Source organism: Silurus aristotelis (genome assembly GCF_946808225.1).
Source record: "Silurus aristotelis genome assembly, chromosome: 16".
Classification (NCBI taxonomy): Eukaryota; Metazoa; Chordata; class Actinopteri; order Siluriformes; family Siluridae; genus Silurus; species Silurus aristotelis.
In genome coordinates, this window is record NC_139589.1 from 907,180 (window position 1) to 925,744 (window position 18,565).

Here is an 18,565-nt window from a genome sequence, read left to right on the forward strand (position 1 = left end):
TCCATGCATGCAGGGATGGGCAGTATTTATGATACATGTGATTCAAATACATATTTTAAATATAAAATAGGATTTTTATAGTTTGTATCTGACAGGGTTGATGAAAATCGCTTTATATTTTGTATCAAAATACTTTAGTGTTTTGCATTTTTGTAATTTTAAAATAATGTAAAAGACTTTGTAAGATGTCTACATGATGATATCATAAAAATGCTGCCTCTGTTTGGTGCCTACTAAGTAATTTGCCCAGACTTTTTGAGTTTAGAACAGAAAATTGATCCATATGAAAGAAGGTGGTGAAGGTAAGAAACATGCAGTCTGACAACTTTCCAAAAAGGCATCCAATTATTGATAAATAAATATTTAAATGCAGAATAGTGTACACTAATTGAAGTATTTGTTTAGTAGGATCACGCTTTTGCACACCATTGCATGAATGACTGCCTGACACATAATATATTACAGGTACTCGTCGAATTACGACCACAACTGGGACCGACAAATTGGTCGTAACACGATTTGGTCGTAAGTAGAGTAGGCTATATGTACAGTACTGTGAAATGATGCCGGAAGCTGGAACGTACTGTCGTACACCGCGGCTAGCGGCGTAGCCACGGCGTACGACACTCGTAACACGATTTGGTCATAAGTATAGTAGGCTATATGTACAGTACCTTGAAATTTTGCCGGAAGCTGGTAAAAAAATAATGTACGCCGCGCCTAGCGATTGTGTTCGTAAAGTCGAATGGTCGTAAGTTGCATAGGTTGTAAGTCGACGACTACCTGTACTATATTTATGATAAACAATCAAATAAATGATTAGTTAGAAACTTGTTGCATTCATAGCAACTAGTTTCTAGCTAATCATTTATTTGATTGTTTACATATAGCTGGTACGTACTGTCGTACACCGCGGCTAGCGGCGTAGCCACGGCGTACGACACTCGTAACACGATTTGGTCATAAGTAGAGTAGGCTATATGTAAACAATCAAACAATTGCTAGGCGCGGCGTACGTAATTTTTTTACCAGCTTCTGGCTAAATTTCACGGTACTGTACATATAGCCTACTCTACTTATGACCAAATCGTGTTACGAGTGTCGTATGCCGTGGCTACGCCGCTAGCCGCGGTGTACGACAGTACATACCAGCTTCCGGCATCATTTCAGAGTACTGTACATATAGCCTACTCTACTTACGACCAAATCGTGTTACGACCAATTTGTCGGTCCCAGTTGTGGTTGTAAGTCGACAACTACCTGTAATATATTATGTGTCAGGCAGTCATTCATGCAATGGTGTGCAAAAGCACGATTTTGTTTGTCATTGACTCAGTGTTGCTGATGTAAAGTAGCCCTTTGTTACCAAACACCAAATTAAATTAGGATACAATTATAAGTCATTTGCAAACTGTTCAACATTAAACTGTTGGTTACTTAAAAACTAACCTTTATCTAGAAGATCACAGAATATTTGGTCTGTTAACTGGTTGCATATGTCAGATTTATTGTGTGATTTGGCCAGAGAAAAGCTGTTGCTATTAAACATTGTTTACTTAATCAGAAGAGTTGGTGTAATGGTGAAGGAACAAATGAAATAGACCAATTAATAGAAGGTTTGCGAAGAAATTTCATGTTCCATTGTAGAAGTATTTTTTAGTATTTAAAAAATATTAAAATACAGTAGTTTATTTTGATACATGGTGTGGCTGCTGTAATTTGTACTTTATTCTGATACACTTAAAGTTTAGGTATTTGGTATTTATAAAAAAATACATTTTGATGTATCTTTGCCCAACTCTGAATGCATGATGAAGAACAAAACCTGTGTTAGCTGCCAAAAGCAGCACAAGTAGTTTTCTCTTGACAGAGAAGGTGGTGCTTTGTGATAATGCATTGTGTACTGGGCTTCAGAAGTGCCACAGGGCTGAATGTTGAGAATGACTAGCTGTAATCTGCAAAAGACAAAATTTTTGTTTTGTTCTTTGGAGATGGTCCAACCTGCCTGCTAGCCTGAGTGCACAGGATCCGTGCAGACCACACATTTCTTCATAACAGTAAAGAGAACACTGTCTTCCATCATTAATGCTTTGGGGTAGGAATGACCATGATGCAAATATTCAAAATTAATGTAAATATAGCTAATATTCTATTAAAGATATACAGTGCAGACCCAGAAAAAAAAACATTTAATGTGCAGCAATATATGAAAAAACCCAAAGTTAACTTAGTTAACAGGTTAATAGTAATCTGCTAGTTGTTATAAGTAAATTCCATTTTACAATTTGACAATATTTAATTGTCAAATGTAAAAGTGTTACATGTCCTAGGACAGAGTAACCACATTTAAATAAATATTTCATGAATGTGGCTAATTTGTTAAAAAGAAAAGTGCGATTGTGTCTAAATTTATCTTTAGTTCATACTTGACAGCTCATCTGCATATCAGTAGTTTGACAGGGTGCCAGCACATGCCCTCAGGTTAGCCACTAATCATGCCTTGGCAGCAGCAGAGAAAGTTGAGATTCATGTCAGAGAATTGCTCACCATGATTAATGGATCCTCCTAGAGGATACTCTGAGATGCAATTACAGAAAAAAGCCAGAAGGTGCTACGCTAACTCACACTTCTGAATGTCCCATAATTGAGCTGCTGATTGAGTTTGCATAAGGACACAATGCTCAAGAAAGCATCATCGAACACGCAGTCTTACGCAGATGCGGATGCCCATTGATGCAACATATGTGAATTCCACAGGGCAGCAAATAAAATGACTGCTTTGATATTGTAAATTAAATCTGCTGTCTATAATCAGAACATATTGTATAAACTCAATGATATCTGATTGTAAAGCGTTTTTTTTTTCTTTGTACAAGAGGGAACTTCTATTCCATCAGATACTGTATGGCATTTAATGCAATTCAATATGAAGTTATCAAGAATGACAGAAGTAGAAAATGTAAGGGCTTTCATCCAGGCAAATGGTTCTTAAAATTAGAATGACAGCAGAGTGATTCATTTTGTGCCACCCTCCTACATAATTAACCACAGCTTTCATTAGATGAAAAAAGATTATCTTACACTAAATTCTAATCAGTTCAATAATAGCCAAACCATCTCTTGCCCTTTTTTGTGATCACAGATTTTTTTTTTTCCTTTCATGATATATGCTGTGGCAGTTCGGCATACGCTGCTGCTCGGTTTACTCTTCGGTTTTATTGCCATAGCTTTTATTGCAAGCTTTTCAGGGGAAGAAGATGCATTTTCATTGAAAAGAGGAAATAAAAAGAGGATGCTCTTTATTCTAAAATAAAAAGGTTTGGATAGATCTAAAAAGAAAATAAGAGGAAAAGAAAAACCCTCCTTGATGGTACAAACATATCATAATATGTCAGAAAAATAAGGCTTGTTCTAATTTTAATATCTTGTAAAGTTTGTTATTTAGCATAATAATTCTATTTATTTAATTTGAATTACCCCATTCCCCCTCCCCTCTTGCTCTGGTCTTTGCTTTCTATCGGTTTCAAAATGGCTGTTTTCCTCCCAATGCCTTTCAGGCAATTTCATGAGATATAAATGATGTTTTAGATGGTGTTTTTCATTTTACTCAGAATGCATTTTCAGTAGTAAACTGACACATGGTCAACACGAAACCAGCTCATTTTAGGTCTTATTTAAGAGATAGAAAGTTAGTGGCTGACAAAGATCGATAGGCCTCATAACCTTAATACCAATGGGATAAAAGATACTGACTGACTTCTTTTTATATTTGTATAGTAACACTAAATCTAGTACTGGATATCCCTGTCAGAAATTAGAAAAAATACCAGGAATGCAAACAAGAAAGAAAGAAAAATAAAAAATCCTTCAACTAATCGTAGAAAATGTAAATGTGACAATTTACAATTCGCACTCCTCTAAACATGTCAAAAAAAATAACATTCCTGGTCAACTGCAGCATTCGATTTTTTCCCTACTCTGTCTTAACTATAAGCAGAGAAATATGTGTCGGTATGCAAATTATTAATTATTAACTTTTTTTATTACCCTAGTTTGCAATTAATCAGGAGAATGTGAAACACAGGTGCAGGAACCTAAACATTTCATTTCTGTTTAGAAGGAACCAAAATAAAAACTAAATTAGTTCAGTCATTCATTATGTTCAAAGAATAGCTTATTTTATTCATTTCATTTCATTTCATCTTCTCCCGCTTATCCGTAATTCGGGTCGCAGGGGCAGCAGTCTAAGCAGATTCCCCAGACACTCCGACGTAACGGTCCTCGCTCCGACGTAACGGTCCTTGATTTATTTTTCTCGTAAGGGTCCCTTGGAGCATAGAGGGTTAAGGGCCTTGCTCAAGGGCCCAAGAGTGGCAGCTTGGCGATACCGGGGCTTGAACCCCCGACCAGTAACCCAGCGCCTTAACCGCTGGAGCCACCACTCCCCCCAGCTTATTTTATTTTATTTTATATTATATTATTTTAACATCTTAGATAGATAGATAGATAGATAGATAGATAGATAGATAGATAGATAGATAGATAGATAGATAGATAGATAGATAGATATACTTTTTTAAAAATTTTATGTAAATTCATGTAAATTGTGATTCATGTAAATTAATACAATATTGCAGATGATGCTACATAGAAAAACAGCAAACTGGCAATTCAAAAGAAAGAAAAGAAAAAAAAGATTTCTGCAAATTGTCAGTGCATGTGTGTGTATAGTGACAGTGAGTAATGGATATGTATATAAGTTACTATTATCATCTGTTACAGAGAGGTAAGTCATTGTACAGTGCAATGGCAAACGGTAGGAATGATTTCCTGAACCGTTCTTTGTGACAGTAAAGCTTAATCAGTCTGTTGGAGAATTAACTCTGCTGCCTCTGTATGGGATCATGTAGAGGGTTGGATAGATTTTTAATGATTAACAGAAGTTTGTTCAGTGACCTGTTGTCCCTCACTGTCTCCAATATGTCCAGTTTGTGTCCGATTATGTATTCAGCCTTGTGGATGATTTTATTGATCTTGCCTGCATCCCTGACACTGATGCTGCTCCCCCAGCAGACCACAGCACTATAAAGGGCACTTGCCACAACAGACTTATAAAAGATTTCAAACATTGAGGGGAACTTAGCTTCCTCAGGGAATAAAGTCTGCTCAACCCCTTCAAATACACAGTGTCAGTGTTGGTCCTCGAGTCCAATCTGCTATTCAAGTGAACACCAAATACTTGTAGTTGTCCACAACCACATCCTCCTCCATGATATAATGGGTTTAATTACAGTTTTCCTTGGTTTTCATGATGTTCAGGAGCAGATGGTTCCAGGTCCTCTATACTCTGACTCCTGTCCATCAGATAACTTCTGCAAGTGGAAGAGATCCCTTTCAGGAAGTCGAGCTGCATTAACAAAGCTTTGGGAACGCTTCTGTGTGTCTACGCTCTCAATCACGTGTAATCTGTCCAATGGAAAGGCCAGAAAGCTATAAAAAGCACATGTGGTGGAGACTGAGCTGGCTTTTGTTTGTTTATGTCTGTGTCTGTAAGAAAAAAATTAAAATAGCTTAAAAAAAAAAGTAAAGCAAGCCTAAGTACCGGCTGTTTTTCTCCTTGCCCCTGCTTTATCATTGGGGGGATACACACAGTTTGTGTGTAGCTTGCCTGGAAACAGAGCATTCTTAGTCGGCTTTTGAGGGAGTTGACTGCTATTATTGTGGCTGCATGTCTATGCGGACCCTCCGCTACTGAAGAGCGCTCTTTGAGAAGGGCACTCTCACTCGTTGCACCTCTGGCCCTGCTTTTGCAGTTTATTCCCCCTGTGAGGAGAGGGCTGCACTCCACCTCCATTCCTCTGAGGGGAAGGGAATAGATGTTAACAAACCCGCAGCCAGCCATGTTCAAGTAGCTTTTGGAGGTGGTGACTCATTCTGTTGCCAAGCTAGATATCGCTTGACTAGACCAAAAAAAAAAAAAAACCAGCGTCTGCCGAACAAGCTAAATGAGCGCATTTTGCTATCTACATCACCGCATCGGTGCCGAGGCCTGCCTTTTTTCTCAGACCTATTTTCTGCACACTATGGTGTCCAGGTCCTGAAGCAGCCTATACTCGGCCCACCTCTTCAGTCCCAATGTCTTCCTCTACTCTAATGTAGTAGGACTAAAATAGTGCTCGGATTAAAGCGACACTTGCTGGCTCTGCCCACTAAACCCTTTCAGACTTCCTCTGCCTTGGTGGGAAAGGCTTACATGGTGGCAGGTCAAGCCACTGGCTGTCTGCACACTGTGGCGAAGCCCAAGGAGCTGACATATCTGAAGACCGTCATCTTCAATAAGAGGGCTTCGGCCAAGAGAGCCTGACAGGTCAGGGGTCTATGCTGGTGGGGCCATATGTACCTCAGTATATAGTGCCCGTCCCTCCCCGGCACGCTCAGGAGGTTGACTTATTAACACTGCCACATATGGTGTTTCAGGGCACTGCAATCTCCAGCGAGTGCCTCCCCCAAACTCCACCTGGGACTGTAGCGGATGTGAGAACTCGCCGCTTCTTAGAAGGTCTCTAGAACGGCTGCAGGGCGCCGCTCCAGCCCTTCTAGTTATACCAGAGATCAGTTTCGAGAGACTGGTTCCATTAAGAGACTATCTGGCATCCTGTAAACACCTGCCAGTTGTTTCTCAGTGGGTCCTGCGCACTGTAGAGAGGGGCTACTCGATTCAGTTCGAGTCCCAATTTCGTGGGACCCGAGTAGGCTCTGGTCACGGAACAAGTACACACTCTCTTAAGGAAGGAGGCCATTGAGGTGATCCCTCTACGAAACTGAGAGTTCTACAGACGATACAAAGAGTTCTACAGCTGCTACTTTATAGTTTACTTTCAGGAACCCAAGCTGCATCAACAATGCTTCGGGGATGCTTCCGCATTGGCCAGCTCTAAATCAGGTGTGTAATCTGTCCAATGGAAAATGAAGCCGGTGCCAGGTCTGTTTGTTCATAAAGCGCTCTGTGTGTTTTCTATGTTGATTGTTTGTTAATTGTTTGTCCAAAATGAAGGCTCTTACAAAGACTAAGCACACCTACCAACTGTGTGTGCAGTCACACTGTCAAGCAGCGTCCAATGTGATTACACTATGCCTCCTGCACATGAGACCTCTTCAGTGATGGCTCAGGACCCAAGGGTTCTCATGGTGGGGCAATCATCTGCTACGGCCCTCAAAGAAGAGGCTTCCCTGTTAGCAAGCAGACATTAAGCAGGTGGATTGTCGAATGCTTTCGTATCTTCCTATGAGTCTTCTGGTTGCCCCGCTCTATTCGTGGTCAGAGCGCACTCGAACCAGAGTGTGGCAGCCTCTAAGGCTTGGTCCTCTGGAGTGTCCCCCAGGACATCTGCAACGCTGCAGGCTGGTCCACCCTGCTGACCGTAGTCAGGTTCTAGTAAGTTAGGTAACCTTGGCCTTAGTGCCACTCCAGGCCCCTCTGTCCTTCGACCTAGCTTTGCCTACACACACTAGGCAGGGACTATTCAGTCTGGTGGTATTGGAGACTTGTTTCCAAATCGTTGTTGACGTAGCTCAAGTTCCTGTAAGGGAACGTCTCTAAGTTACATATGTAATCATAGTTCACTGAGGGAACAAGACGCTGCGTCTATTCCACACTGCCGGTGTCCCCGCAGCGCTACCTTTTCCTTACAGAAGCTGGTGCCAGCTTCACTCCATGTGCTTTTTATAGCTTTCTGGTTGTGACATCACCCCGTCAGTGACGCCACACTTTCTATTGGACGGATTACACACATGATTCAGAGCACGGACAAGGCAAAAACGTTCCCAAAGCGTTGTTAATGCAGCGTCTTGTTTCCTCAAGGAACTAGGGTTACTTACGTAACATAGAGACGCTCTGCATCACAGACAGAAATCTCATACAATGAGAATTATTATCATTACTAAAGAAAGAACCCAATGAACACAATTCTGTGATTGATTACCCTCATAGACAATACCTATGGTTCAGGATCAAAATATGGACCCCAGAGCTTGTCCAATATTTGCATGTCACTTGTAATTTGTAACTGACTAAGAATTTTTCTGGAATTTTACAGGTACAGCTCTTTTCATAATGTCATTGATTGTGTTTCCTGGTGCATTTAATCTATAAGGATTTTATACTTCTAATGATCTCTATATATTTTTAACAACAAGGTCCCATATATGCTCTCTAAGCTTTTTGAGGTCCATGGCTTCAGCATTTGGATGAAATACTAAGATATAAAAAATATACACACTTCTGGGGAAAGGCATGTGAAAATGCAGTTTTATGGCATGGCAAGTTAAAATGTAATGACTCCAGCTGCAGGCCTGCACTGTGGGTGGTGCAAGACTGCAAATGGCGTGATTTCTTTTCTTTTTGCCTAAGGTCTTACACTCTCAAGATTTCTCTCTCTCTCTCTCTCTCTCTCTCTCTCTCTCTCTCTCTCTCTCTCTCTCTCTCTCTCTCTCTCTTTCTCTGGCCTTCACATCTGCTCAGCATAACATGTGTACTGACTCTGCTTCTTTTCTTTCTAAAACCAACTGAACCGCAGATTTGGCTTCCATGATACATTCTCATCCATCTGGCAGGGGCGTGTTAAAGCTGCTGCCTTTTCCTCACTAGAATCTCAGCAATTTGCACAAATAGTTGAGTTTGATAGGGAGAAAATCCAACAGGATCACCTCTGTGACCCTGTAAACACACACACAATACACACATGTGAAAACAGGAGCACTCAAATTAATGCTTTCTCCAGCTCTTGAGGCACTAGTACCAGACTATCAAGGCTATAGGTTTTAAGTACTCAACAATCTAAAGGGTTGTAGCAGATAAATTTAGGGAGAGAGTGGTGATGAATAGATAGAAAAAGAAAGCAACAAACACAATAGCTTAGTGATGGATTTTTCTTTCATACTATACAACTCATGGGGCATTTGGTAAAGGATGGAGGAAATGGTAAAAGAGATAATCTTGGCACACCCATACACTTGAGAACTTATGTTATAATTTTCCACATGCTTTATGCAGGACAATAAAAACCTTTTTTTTTTTTCAAATACCCAGCTGTACATATGGCAATTTTCGAGCATTTTAGCAAGGCAGATTGTGAATCATAACATGCGAGAGGGACCACTCATACTTGCACAAACATACATTACTACACTTATGTGCCTCCCTTAACTAAGGTGCTGCTTTAATAGTTAGGATGCCACCACAAATATGTCTCTAAATTCCAAGAAGGTCTTAAGAAAAGAAAATCCTACAGAAACTGTATTTGAGGTGCACTTAATAGATAGCAGGTTTAAAACATGATAGTTACTTTAATATAATATTTTTTTTTTATATTTGTTTAGAATTTTATATGTATTCTATTTTTGGTTTAAAAAAAACCTGGAATGTAACAGAGTTGTGTAGGCATATCCACTATAACTCACCATAAAGGGTTTCATATCAGGGTCACGGCACCAAGTTTAGTCAGTGGATATGGGACTCGTAATCTTTAAATTCTTAATGTTTATTTGCACACTATGAGTCTTTAAATCTGTTTCCTTATTACCAGGAGTATAACTTTGGAAAGTTTGCACAGCTCACACTGAGAAAGTAGAGGAGTGAGAGGGAGAAGAGGAGATAAGCTAAAAGCAGGAGATAAGATAGAAGCAACCCTATGGCCAAGTGAGCCAGAGAGTGTTATCACCTCTGACCTTGATATTTTCTGTCACAGGAAACTACCATAGCAAACGCATGGAATAGAAAATACAGCTTATCCAGATATAGCTCTTGGTAAATCTGCAATAAATATTAACAGAATACATGAATGAATAATAAACTTTAGCAAATTAGCAGAGAGTCAGAGGCAAATCATTAAAGACAAATATTTACTTCCAGGACCATATCCAGGATCAAACCTTGACTGAGGTTAATAATTTATAATTATTATATCACATTTTCAAATGCATTTCCTAACTATGCTTCTGCCACTAGGTATTGTTTTCAGCTTGTCAGACACTCTTTTGCTTGGTATCTCAGGAACAATTGCTTGAATGTTTGTAGGATTTATATAAAATTATCTTTGGAATTAGCAGATAAATCTGGAAGAATTTTAACACTGATCCAATGTATGGTCACAGATACCTATTTTTTTTATTATTATTTTTTTTATTTCCTGTTTATCATACCTACACGTCCATGATCATGAACTCCTGGGCCATTTTTTTTATATGGTAATCAGTTAAAGTAGTATCTAAGATTTCTAAGTTAATTGATGACTTTTTTGGCATTGATCCAAACATAGTCAATGAATATTTCATGGGTAATTGAAGATATATTATTGTATAAATAGTAACATAAAGGGCCATAAAAGAGAAAATGTTATTAAAGGGAACACATTTAGAGACATCCTATACTCCTATAATACTATATTTCCTGCCTCCACCTTTGTTCTAACAGTTTGGGGAAGAACATATGGCTGGAAAAATCAGGTGTCCCAATACTTTTGTGTAATTAAGTGTATATATATATGTATATATACTTGGAATAGACTGAGAGGGGATGAATGCTGAATGTTGTCATCTCTCAACTGTATGTTTTGGGTAACTCTAAAAATCCATTAGATAGTAGAGTAGCCAGTAGCATACATGTGAAAACCTCTTGAATGAATTTAGTTTGAGGCCATGTTGTTGTAAAATCTATTGTTATAAGTTACTGTTGATTGCAGTTAAGATCATTAATCAATTTAAAGAGATGCTTTGACTAAACAATAATTAATCACACTTAAGTATTAGTCGTATTAAAAGATTACTTCTATTTCTTGTAAAACAAGCAAGATAATTACTATACACAGTACATTCATTGAGATTAATCATCATGGTATGGTCCTGGTTTGAGGGCATGCCTTGCACTTGATGTGCATTGCTTATTAGTTCCATAAGATGTTACATTGTTATAAATCAAATGGAATGAATTAAATATTTTTACATCACCACTTCTTCCATGCTTGGCATTTACAACTGTAGACAGTTATTGCAGAAAAAACATTTACGTCTATCTAAAACGAGATCTAGGCGAGAGGCAGGTTTTTTCTCCCGATAAAGACGTTGATGGAGAATCTGTCAGATTCTGTAAGAATTATTTATTATGAAATAAATGAACCTGCTCTAAGATTAATATCATGATTAAAGTTCAAGAAATATATTAGAAACATGGCAGTGGTCCTAACATTATTACTGCTGATTAAGACATATAGGACATTACCATCAGCAGGCATCATGCTTTTCTGAGTTCTAACGCAATCCCTGACCCAAATATCCTGTTTCCCAATTTCTCCACATATATAAGCTAAGAGTTTTTAGTAGGAGTTCTATTGCAAAGTCTTGCCAATTCTCTGGCTGCATGCAATCTGAAGGGCTCTACATGTTTTGCCTGTTTTGTTTGAATAATGTTCTGAATTATCCCTTTAATTCTGGTGTTTGATACCAGATTGTGTTTTGAGTTTTGACTCTTGTCTGTGCGACCCAACAGGATCATAGTATGCATATAAATATTCATGATTTATGATCATGCATGACTACTGTGCTACTTGACAATGATTAATAATTCTTAATGAATTATTTGCATTATTATTAATCCTAAGAATTTATTATTAAAGAATATACTAAGATTTTGGGGAAAATGACTCATAAAATAAATTAAATAAATGTACAGTGCCAGTAAAAGTGTGGAAAAAAAACTAGTCTTTTATCATTTTTTGAGACACATGAATATTTCTTTTGTTAGCAACATGCAAAAGTTACAAAGTTCTGTAAGTGTTATTTAGAGAGCAAAAAGTCATCTGTAGTGATATCTAACATGGAACCACCTGCCCAGTCACCGCAACCTAAATCCTATTGAACTGCTTTGGGATGAACTGGATCACAAGAATGAAAGCTCCAACTAGTGAAGAACATCTCTGGCGAGTTTTAAAAGAGGCATGGCAAAGTATTTCAGCTGAATATATGAAAGAGAGTGTGTAAAGCTGTTATTCATGCCAGAGGTGGATTTTTTTGTGAAAATGAAGTGGACCTGCATGTGTTTCTCAAAAACCATAAAGACTAGATGTTTTCACACTTTGGACAAGCTCTGTACATGTTTATAATGTTGTGTGCTTTAAACAAATGCTCCATAATGAGCCGGAATATATATACAGGTAGTCGTCGACTTACGACCACGATTGGGACCGACAGATCGGTCGTAACACGATTTGGTCGTAAGTAAAGTAGGCTATATGTACAGTACTGTGAAATTATGCAGGAAGCTGGTAAAAAAATAACGTACGCCGCACCTAGAGATTGTGGTCGTAAAGTCGTAAGTTGCATAGGTCGTAAGCTGACGACTACCTATATATATATATATATATATATATATATATATATATATATATATATATATATATATATATATATATATATATATATATACACTGTATTTTTTGGACTATAAGCTGCTACTTTTTTTTATTTATTTTTTTTCATAAGCCGCTACGTTTTGAACGCCGCGGCTTAAACAACGAAGCGGCTTATTTATGAATTTTTCCTGGGTTTTTCCCGGTTTCACAAACTTCAAGCCAAAAAACTGAACCCCATAACATTAGACCAATGAAATTTCCGAACAGAAACGGAAAAACGCACCTCACCTGTGTTCTGAGCTGCACGGCTTCGGGAGAAAAAAAGTTTTTCTTAAACGCACGACGATGCCAAAAGATAAACTCCCGAGAGAAATAGTTGTGAAAGGAAGGAGGAAGACAGTAAACAATGACTTTCTTGGTTGGCTACTGTTCAGATACAAGCCGTTGTAACGTGTTGAGTCTGGGTGAAGGAAGAGCTCACTAACTCCAGTTACAACAGAAATCATATAAGCACAAACAGGTTTCCAAAACTCGTGCTTTTTTATTTTTCTTGGCAACAGCGTTACGGGTTAGTCAAAGAAACTCATCAGAAAATAATGACATAATAATGACAATAAGGACATATTCCTCGGTCACCACACATGCAGTAATAGCGGAAAAATGCAGTGACAGGCTATTCCCAAAATGCCGCTATACTCCTAAAGGAAGCGCAACATATTTGACCCGTTACACCGTGTAACAGACACTGTCTTTCATTAAAGCCTGTGTAAAGTTCATTAGTTTCAATGTAGACAGTGGCTTATTGACAGGTGCGGCTTATTTATGTTCAAAATAAAAATCTTTGTCAAATTCAGTGGGTGCGGCTTATATATGGGTGCGCAGTATAGTCCAGAAATTTTGGTGTGTATATATATATATATATATATATATATATATATATATATATATATATATATATATATATATACACACACACACACACACACACACACAGTACATAATATATATATATTGCATGCATCTAAATTTGCACACAAATTAATAACTATAAAATAGGAGCTAATGAGACCCGCCGATGACGAAACCAGAATTGTTTAACAAGAAAAATTGCCCAAGAACTTTTCACCATAAATTAGGTGATTAGTGGCCAAGTCCATGTGAGATGCTATTAGGCTTCCTTCTCTTCAAACTCTAGGGCTGGATCTAATGAGCCACTTCAGCAACCACGCAGTTACACCACAGCATACTGACAAAGGGCTGTTCTCTCCTCATTTAAACTAAGCCACCATGAAAAGTAGTGGCAATTTCATAAAGATAACTCCATTGGGGCACAGCTAGACACCCTTTGGCTCAGTTAGCATGTCAGGTAAAAGAAGTGCCATCATTTCCTAGAAAACAACTGTGTGTGTGGAAGGACATAAAGGAAGTGAAAAAGAGTGCATGAACCGCAGAGTAAAAGGTACAAGAATCTTTTCTCTGCTAACTAAAATGGTGAACACGTTTAAAAAGCTGAAATAAAGCAGAGAACTCCTAAAACTTCTGCTCTGCCTCCCTCAGATGAAAGAGAAGCTTATGCAAATTGTTTCTCGCTGCAGTCCTTCAAGATAGCCCGGATTTTGGCTTTCTTTTTGTTGGGATTTACTGCTCCTGGCTTGTTGCTGTCTGCTTTCTCTTCCCCACACTCCATAAGAAAAAAAAAAAAAAAAGACATCCTGGCATACGCAGAAACAAGTGCAGATACAGATCAGTATGCAAATATTGACAGTGATGCACCGACACATATTTCATACACACATACACTCGAATATAGCACATGTTAAAATAAATACACCATATGGCACACACACTTAAATTCCCACACTATATGCCACAGTAATAATAATGTCATTAAACACCGCAAAAGGAAAATTAGACCGGAAAGTCTGCGCTTCTTCTCTGTCTTTCTTCTGTATTCCACATGGCTTATGATTAAGCCGGGGACCTTTGTGAATTCACCCTGAGATTACCAGAAGGTCACAAAACACAAGATGATTTCCAATTATTTTTGGCCTTCATTGAATTTTCTTTTGTTATTTACAGTTTTCATTTTTTCCCTCTCTGCCCTAATCATAGTCTCTGTTATTATGTTTATGATTATCCCTAAAATATTCCTTTCCTCCTTGCAGACCAGTGCAGAATCAGAAGCTTACAGCTGATCTCTCATCTCACCTGTGATTTTTCACAAGATCATATAACCATAATGCAGTTTGAATACGAAACTGTGTGTAGAAACACACTGGGAGTGAGTCCTACAGTATAAGCTTCTACAGAAATGTACTGTAAGTATATGCCTTATGAGATATATACAGTATCTCACAAAATTAAGTGCACCCCTCACATTTAAAAAAACATTTTAGTATATGTTCTCAAGAGACAATACTATAGAAATAAAACTTGAATATATTTAGATTAGTCAATGTGCAGCTTGAATATAAGTACAGATCTATTGTCCTCTAAAAAGAACTCAACATACAGCCATTACTGTCTAAAAGTGAGTGCACCCTCAGTGAACATGCCAAAACTGTGTCCAAAGTGTCAATATTTTCGGTAAGCACCAGTGTTATGTAGCACTTCCTTAATCCTTCTGGGCATGGTATTCACCAGCGCTGCACAGGTTGTTGCTGGGATCCTCTTCCACTCCTCTATAATGACATCATTAAGCTGCTGGATGTTGGACACACGGAGCTTCTCCACCTTCTGCTTCAGGATCTCCTCGGGTGTTCAATAGTGTTCAGGTCTGGAGACATACTTGGCCACTCCTTCACCTTCAGCTTCCTCATCAAGGCCGTTTCATCTTGCCGATTTGTTTGGGGTCATTATCAGGTTGAAAAACTGCTGTTTGGGCTGCTTTTTGAAGGGAGGGCATCATGTTCTTCTTTCATTATGTAACAGTAAATGTTGGAATCCATGTTTCCCTCAGTGAACTGCAGCTTCCCAGTACCACCTGCACTCATGCAGCCCTAGATCATGATGCTTCCACCACCATTCTTGACTGTAGGCAAGTTTTCTTGGTGCTCCTCACCAGGGTGTTGCCACACATGCTGGACACCATCTGATCCAAACAAATTTATCTCCAGTCTCATCAGACCACAGGACATGGTTCCAATAATTAATTGGACAGGTTTTCTTCAGAAATCTGTCTGAGGGTTTTCTTGTGAGCCAGTTTTAGAAGAGGCTCCTTCTGGGACGGTGGCCTGCAAACCTACTTGTTGCAGTGTGTGCTGTACGGACTGACTAGTGGACCTTCTGCTTCTGCAACCTCTAAAGCAATGTAGCAGCACTCATGCGTCACAGATCTTCTTACAGCCTCGGCATCTTTGTGGAGAGCAACAATTCTAATTCTCAAATCCTCAGAGATTCTTTACCATGAGGTCCATGTTGAACATCCAGTGGTCATTATGAGAGAATTGGACTCAAAGCTCCAAATTTTCACTGCTCTAATACAAGATACACAAATTTCTATGGTTCTGACAAACAGACAAAAACATAAACATGATGAATAGGAAATGTGACTTTGCATGTTTACACGACGTACAGCTGTTATCACTTAGGATGTATTTTCTTTTGTTGCCAGTTATTTAGACAGTAATGACTGTATGTTGGGATATTTTCAAAGAACATTAAGCTGCACACTGACTACTCCAATATATCCAAGTTTTATTTCTATAGTATTGTCCCTTGAGAAGATTATACTAAAATAGTTGCTAAAATGTGAGTGGTGTACTGTATATATAATGTCTTTAGATGATTTGAACCAGGCATTTAGAGCAACATGCTGAATAAGCAGCAATTTAAATTTCCGAATTAAATGTTCTCAGTGAAGCATAAACTCTTTTTGATAATAAATACTCTCCCACAGTTTCATGACAACATAGAATAATATAAAGACACTGCTTTCCCCACACACCCAACTTTACACATCCTCCCATTTTTCTCTTCCCTGTATAATATATATTGCAGTCAGATTTTTGAGAAATAGCTTCACAGGATCATTAATCACGTGTGATCCTAAAGCACATGCAATCGGTTTAAGGCCATACAGGAGGTGTGGCTTTTCTTAAAACTTTATACAAAATATATGTTGGAACACAGTAGCTATAGTGCTCATTATTCATACTGTAATTTAATATTACACTTACAAATAAAGTGTAACATTTTACTGTATTGTATTGTATCGCACAACTAACTCTCAGGAGCGGTTGAGGGGTCCATGCTTAGAGTTCTCATTTTAGATTAGATTTTACACAACAGCAAAATGTTAGCTCCTAAAATAAAAAATACAAATTAACCCAAAATTTCACAAACACAATACAATTTTTGATTTCATTTTGATGATTTGCTTTCAAATTTGTCTTTTTGAGAATTTACTTTAAAGCTTTAAATTTGCCAATAAACGTGAGCACGGGGCAGAGCGATCCCTGTGCCCATTTGCTAGCACGTGTTGCAGTACCATTTCTAACCACTAGGTGCAATAATATACTATATGGAGATAAATGGTACAAGAAACCACACTACATCTGGAAATTAAAGAAATCCATGAAACATCTGCATATATTTGTGAAATGTGAATAATTATCTTTCTAATAGATCCCAACCGACCAAAATATAAAAAACATCAGTGCTCTTTAAGTGTGATCACTTTTGTAGCAGAAACAACATGATAATTCTTTCTTTCGATAGTCTGAATAAATAAGGTTTTTCTTCTAGTGTTTTCAGCAGAATGCACTTAAACATATTCAAATACATATTCAACATTATTTATTCAAGAACACAAGATGCAGAAAATACAGTTTAAAATAAAAAATTATTGGTAGTGGTTTATAATTAATTTGCAAAGCCATGTAGGAAAATCTGATCTCAGCATACACTCTGCTGCTCCAAGCTGTTTTCTCCCAACCTGAGTGATATGCAGAATTTCTGAAGAATAAATAATTTATTGCCATTTGCCATAACTGACAACCATGCCTCCGCCAATGACATTCACATTAGTTAGATGTAAAATATTCTGGATTCTTTTCAGTTCAGCAGTTTAACCACATATTTGTTTCAGGAACCCATGAATGAAAAGTTTTTATAATTTTTTTGGTCATAAATCACTTAAACGACAATAAACAGTCCTGTGGCAACTTTTATACGTTACATAATAATATGCCTTTGATAACAAATATAACTGGGATATAGGTTCAGTTCAGCGAGCATTGTCAGGTGGATTTAGTGGAAATGGTTAAAACTTTTATAGTTCACTCAACTCCAAAAGAGGACACAACAATCGAAGCATGGATTAGTAGGGAAAAAAAAGAAAAGTGGAGAAAACATGGTATGAGGAAAGGAAAGGAAAGGAAAGGCCAGGCCAGTGTGCAGTGAAACAATCTCTCTGATGAGGAGTCCCAGAAGTGCCGAGACGATCGGCCCACATAACTAACAGTGGGGAAATACGAGGTCTTTCTGTGTCGGTGTGTAATTCCTTACTGGGTAAAAGTAAACTCCATAACTGTCAAAACTCAGTGAAAAAGTATGTCATAACCTGGATGTGTCATAATGTGCCATCCACAAGCCCTGTTAAATTGTCATGATTGTCCCTTACGCCCTAACGCTGTGTCACCACAAAGCATCTAACATGCCTCGGGATGATAATGGATTGCAAAGAAAAGAATTCTGGACAATTAAAAGCAGAGAGGAAAGATTAAATGGCATGAATAAGTGACCCCTTTCCAGCAGTGAGATCGCGGGTGGAGCCAAGAGAGTGTCGCTTGTGGCAATGTGGAGGAAAAGTGCATTGATTGAGTCTGCTGTCGTAGAGGGAACTGTATACGGCTCCGGGCAAAAATGAGATCAGATTAGAGTCTGAGTGCTGCAAAAACGAATCCCCTTGATGGATGTAATTGGTAAATGCAGTCCATCACTGACTGATTGGACTAATCAACGGTCTCATGAACAACCCTGTGAGGAATAAATGCAGTCAAAAATTCAGATCAGGTCAACTTACGGATAACGTTTGAGACAAAATCAAGAAGATTTGTAATGAGGGTGATATAACTAATGCGGTATAACCTTATTACTCGCACCCAGTGCTGCTGTTTGTCTACTTGGTATTCAATATTTAGTGCTTTTTCCTGAGACTA